Source organism: Symphalangus syndactylus, chromosome 14 (assembly GCF_028878055.3).
Source record: "Symphalangus syndactylus isolate Jambi chromosome 14, NHGRI_mSymSyn1-v2.1_pri, whole genome shotgun sequence".
Taxonomy (NCBI): domain Eukaryota; kingdom Metazoa; phylum Chordata; class Mammalia; order Primates; family Hylobatidae; genus Symphalangus; species Symphalangus syndactylus.
The window spans coordinates 9,693,716-9,699,715 of record NC_072436.2 but is presented as its reverse complement, the minus strand read 5'-3'; positions in this window follow the sequence as shown (position 1 = coordinate 9,699,715).

Below are 6,000 nucleotides of genomic sequence, written 5' to 3'. Positions count from 1 at the left end.
GTCAGGAGATCGCGACCATCCTGGCTAACAAGGTGAAACCCCGTCCCTACTAAAAAATACAAAAAGTTAGCCGGGCGTGTTGGCGGGTGCCTGTAGTCCCAGCCACTTGGGAGGCTGAGGCAGGAGAATGGCGTGAACCCCGGAGGCGGAGCTTGCAGTGAGCGGAGATCGAGCCACTGCACTCCAGCCTGGGGGACAGAGAAAGACTCCGTCTCAAAAAAAAAAAAAAAAATTGTTCGATTGCCGCTGTTGCCGTTGGTTTGTTTTCTTTCAGGCTCAAGGTGGGTACTTTCATAGATCTTATTTTTCATTCCTTCTCTGGCAATTCTTTCCTGGATTCTTTGCTTTGCATAATTATACCTCCAATGAAACCAGCATCCCAAAGTCACCAGGATAAACCCCCTACTCCAACATCACATGATCTTCTAATTCTACCTTCTCCTTCGCGCGGCTCGCCGGGCTCCAATGGGGGGCCATGGGAATGATTCCGCACCTGCACCCGCCCTCTGTTTGGTGCTCTTTGATGTTATTGTAAACAACCTTGTTTTTAAAATTTCATTTCTTTATTTTTTCATCGCTGCCATATAGAAATGCAATGGTTTGTTTAATTATCTGTGTACTGAGATCTTGGTAAATTCACTTTTAAATTTATGTATTTTTGGCTGGGAGCAGTGGCTCACGCCTGTAATCCCAGCACTTTGGGAGGCCGAGGTGGGTGGATCACGAAGTCAGGAGTTCGAGACCAGCCTGAGCAACATGGTGAAACCCCATCTCTACTAAAAATACAAAAATTAGCCAGGTGTGTTGGCACGTGCCTGTAATCCCAGCTACTCAAGGGGTTGAGGCAGGAGAATCGCTTGAACCAGGGAGGCGGAGGTTGCAGTGAGCCAAGATTGCGCCACTGCACTCCAGTCTGAGTAACAGAGCGAGACTCTGTCTCAAAAAAAAAAAAAATTATGTAATTTATTTATTTATTTATTTTTTAGTGGTGGAGTCTTGCTCTGTTGTTCTCTAGGCTGGAGTGCAGGGGTACGACCACAGCTCACTGCAGCCTCAACCTCCCAGGCTCAAGTGATCCGCCCACCTCAGCCTCCCAAGGAGTAGCTGGGACCACAGGCGCACACCACCATGCCTGGCTAATTTTTATGGATTTTTAGTAGAGACGGGGTTTCACCATGTTGGCCAGGCTGGTCTCGAACTCCTGGGCTCAAGTGATCCACCTGCCTTGGCTTCCCAAAGTTCTGGGATTACAGGCATTAGCTACAGTGCCTGGCCTAGTGTTTAATGAGTACGAAGTTTCTGTTATGCATGATGAAAGAGTTCTGGAGATGGACAGTGGTGATGGTTGCACAACATTATAATGTTTGCAATTGTTGAATACATAGAGGGAAGGGTCCCCCTCCTGCCAGGGAAGCTGAAGGACTGATGGCCCTCTCCCTGCTCATGACAGCCAGAACACAAGCACAGGGCAGAGTCAGTTACCTGGGTACTCCTGGGACTTTGAATATTGAGAGATTGATACAGAGATTCAGAGATAAACAGAGTTTCTTTTTTGTTGTTGTTGTTGAGATGGAGTCTCGCTCTGTTCCCCAGGCTGGAGTGCACTGGCGCGATCTCGGCTCACTGCAGGCTCCGCCTCCCGGATTCACGCCATTCTCCTGCCTCGGCCTCCCAAGTAGCTGGGACTACAGGCGCCCCCCACCACGCCTGGCTAATTTTTTGTATTTTTAGTAGAGACGGGGTTTCACCGTGTTAGCCAGGATGGTCTCGATCTCCTGACCTCGTGATCTGCCTGCCTCGGCCTCCCAAAGTGCTGGGATTACAGGCGTGAGCCACTGCACCTGGCCAAGATAGAGTTTCTTACAACTGTGCATGGATAGATCAAGAGTCCACTGGGCTGCTGGCAGATCCCTGGTGGCAGCAATACAATGGTGTTGTCCCAAATGGACAGTTCCAGCAGCAAGATCTTGGATGGAGTCTCACTGCCTGGTCACATGATCACTTATTTGAAGTCAACTTTATACCCTATGAAAGCACTGAGAACTGGATTAAGAAACAGAGGACATAAATGAGATTTTATGTGTGTGTAGGCATGGGTGTGTGGTGAGGGCAGTGCCACCCAGTGACCTCCAGCTGGTACTCAAACTGTGCATGCCTCCCCAGCCTCCAATCTACTCTGACTGAGTCCTCTTGGGAAACTCCCAGAGGCTGCACTTTCCCCCAGAATGCAAGACCAGGCAAGCTCTCCTTTTTGCTGCTGGTCCCTAGTGAGTCTCCCACCTCAGCACCAAAACAAAGCAAGTCCTCACCTGCTCCTTTCCCCAGGGAGACCTGGATCTCAGATGTACTTGCCAAGTCCTGTGTGATTGCCTCCCTGGCTGCTGTCTTACTTCAGAGAGGCAGTTGTGGGGACAGACAAGAGTCAGGGACATCTGCTCCAGCCACTGTTCCCCAAGAATCCCATATCTGGGTTCCTTTGGAATAAAAAAAGGAAGTGGGGAGGAATGCCAAGGAAGAGGACACTTCGAACATCTCTGAGCTTCAAACACTCCAAACAGCAGTACAGCACTTAAGAGAGGAGACTCCAAAGCCCAACAATCTCAGCTCTATTTGTTGACCATGTGAACCCAGGGGAAATTACTTAGACTCTCTGTGCGTCAGTTTCCTCATCTATAGCACAGAAATGATGATAGTATCAACTTCATGAGGATTGCTGTGCTCATTAAATGTGCTTGCAATAGTTCTGGAAACAGGAAGCGCTGTACAAACGTTGGCTGATACAGTCCTAAGCAGACTGAAAAGTGATGTGTTGGGGACAGACTGAGGCCTTGAGAAAGACTGGGCTCTTTGTGGAGGAAGAACTACACTGCCAGGCATCAGACAGGGGAAGAGCTGGACTCTGCATGCAAATCTGTTGTCACCAGATCTGTTGGATTGCTGACAAATATGGCATTGAATGCACAGCCCTTTGCAATGTGACTTTGTCACTCCTCCTAACAAGAGGCTGAGTCTGTTTACCCACCTGCTGAATATCGGCAGCTGCGTGGGTAACCCCAAGCCAGAGCAGAAAGAAGCTGATCCCAGCACAAATTGCTGATCTATAAAATCATAAGCAAACACATGGTCATTTTTTTAAACCTTCAGATTTTGGAAGACTTGGAGGGCAGCTTCACAAGTAGTGAAGTTGTTCTTGGGCCCTGTCTTTAGGGTAGAGCTGCTGCTTACACCTGGGGAGCCCCAGGAATGGTGACATTTTCTTCCTGGGCTCCAACAGGCACCTCGTGACGTGCTGTTTGTTCATCCCTTACCCACAAAGATGGAAGCTGTTATTTCTTATATCACTTCTCTGTTTTTTCTTTTTTTCTTTTTTTTTTTTTTTTTTTGAGACAGAGTCTCGCTCTGTCACCCAGGCTGGAGTGCAGTGGCGCAATCTCGGCTCACTGCAAGCTCCGCCTCCCGGGTTCACGCCATTCTCCTGCCTCAGCCTCTCCGAGTAGCTGGGACTACAGGCGCCCGCCACCACGCCCGGCTAATTTTTTGTATTTTTAGTAGAGACAGGGTTTCACCGTGGTCTCGATCTCCTGACCTCGTGATCCGCCCGCCTCGGCCTCCCAAAGTGCTGGGATTACAAGCGTGAGCCACCGCGCCCGGCTTTTTTTTTTTCTTAAGCAAGCTCTTACTCTGTCGCCCAGGCTGGAGTGCAGTGGTGCCATCACAGCTCACTGTAACCTTGACCTCCCAGGCTCAATCATCCACCTGCCTCAGCCTCCTGAGTAGCTGGGACTAAGGTATGCACCACTACACTCAGCTAGTTTTTTGTATTTTTTTGTACAGATAGGGTTTCGCCATGTTGCCCAGGCTGGTCTCAAACTCCTGGGTTCAAGCGATCTGTCTGCCTCAGACACCCAAAGAGATTACAGGCATGAGCCACCGTGCCTAGCCATCACATCACTTCTTGAAAAACTGTAGATGCTGGACCTGGTTGCTGGGCAAATACAAAGCTGTAAGCAGGTTAAAAGAGAATGGCTAATTTGGGAGGACTGCACAACCAGAGAAGGGAGACCAAAGGAAAGGAGACACCCAGAACTGTCCCCTACTGAAGGAGAATGAGGAAAGGACCAGATGGGAACTTTAATTAAACAATTATGTGTCCTTGCCGGGCTCAATGGCTCACGCCTGTAATCCCAGCACTCTGGGAGGCCAGGGCAGGCCAATCACCTAAGGTCAGGAGTTTGAGACCAGCCTGGCCAACATGGTGAAACCTCGTCTGTACTAAAAATACAAAAATTAGTTGGGCGTGGTGGTGCGCACCGTAATCCTAGCTACTCGGGAGTGTGAGGCAGGAGAATAACTTGAACCCAGGAGGCGGAGGTTGCAGTGAGCCGAGATCACACCATTGCGCTCCAGCCCGGGTGACAGAGCAAGATTCTATCTCAATAATAATAAGAAGAATAATAATAAGCGTCCTTGGGCCAGGCGCGATGGCTCACGCCTGTAATCCCAGCACTTTGGGAGGCCGAGGTGGGCAGATCACCTGAGGTCAGGAGTTCAAGACCAGCCTGACCAACATGGCGAAACCCCTTCTCTAGTAAAAATACAAAAATTAGCTGGGCATGGTGGCGGGCACCTGTAATCCCAGCCACTTGGGAGACTGAGGCAGGAGAATCGCTTGAACCCAGGAGGTGGAGGTTGCAGTGAGCTGAGATGGCGCCACTGCACTCTAGCCTGGGCGACAAGAGGGAAATTTCATCTCAAAAAAAAAAAAAAAAAAAAAAGAGGAAGTGTTGCAGGCTTCCAAAGGCAAAAGCATTTCCGTAGAAGGGAAAGAGAATTAACCTAACATTGGCCTCTTTCTTGTTTCTAACATGAGAGGCTGGAGAACAATTTGGCAAGAGGGTGAGTTTCTTGTGAGATGCGTCGGTATATTTATACATTCACAAATGCCCCCAGCCAGAAGTGATGTGTGTCTCCACGCCCAGCTAAGCACTGTGATGAATGATTCTGCTCTGGTTGTCTAAATGGTGTCTGCCTAAGTAAGAAACCTACCCATTCCCTTGGCCCAAACCCCTTTCTTGCCAAGCCTCTCTTCTGTACCCAAATTGTATCGCCTGACATGGTCCTGATTTCACTAGCCCCTGACTCTGAGACAATGATACTCACTGCTGTTTTCTAACACCCCTGAAGCAACGAGCAAGGTTAGACGAGTCTGATGAATCTGTAAGAGAGGAATTCTCCACCCGTGCCTGGGGTTGGCTATGTCAAGAGTTTGTCTTTCGTCTCCTCCTATGCTCAGCAGTGCTGTGCCTATGTGAAATGGCGGGGTGTGCAGACCCTGTTTCTTCCTGCCCTTGCGCTCAGCTAAGGGTAGACACGATATCATGCATCCCCCTGGGTGTGCTGTTTGCCTTGAGTTTTTTTTGGGGGGGTGGCTGGGGGGACAGGGTCTTACTCTGTCACCCAGGCTGGAGTACAGTGGTGCCGTGATCATGGCTCACTGCAGTCTTGAACTCCTGGGCCCAAGCTATCCTCCCACCTCAGCCTCCTGAGTAGCTAGGACTATAGACGCGCACCACCTCGCCTGGCTAAATTTTGTGTTTTTAGTAGAGATGGGGTTTTGCCATGTTGCCCAGACTGGTCTTGAACTCCTGAGCTCGAGGAATCCGTTTGCCTTGGCCTCCCAAAGTGCTAGGATTACAGGTGTGAGCCACCACACCCGACCTGCCTTGAGATTCTGAGGAAGCTGGTGTGTGCATGAGTGTGTGTGTGTGTGTGTTTGTGTATGTGAAGGGGGTCAGGGTCAGGGCTCTGGTTCCCAGTTCCCCAGTGCCAGCACAGAACTATTCTTTGTGCCCACTCAGTATGTGATAATCCAGAGAATGCCACATTTTTGTATAAACCGATTTACAAACAAATTTGTAGATAAGTATAAATCCTCAAGCTTGGTAAAGTGTACTTTTCTCCTTCTGTGAACACGTTTGACTTTAAGCTTTCCTTTAAATA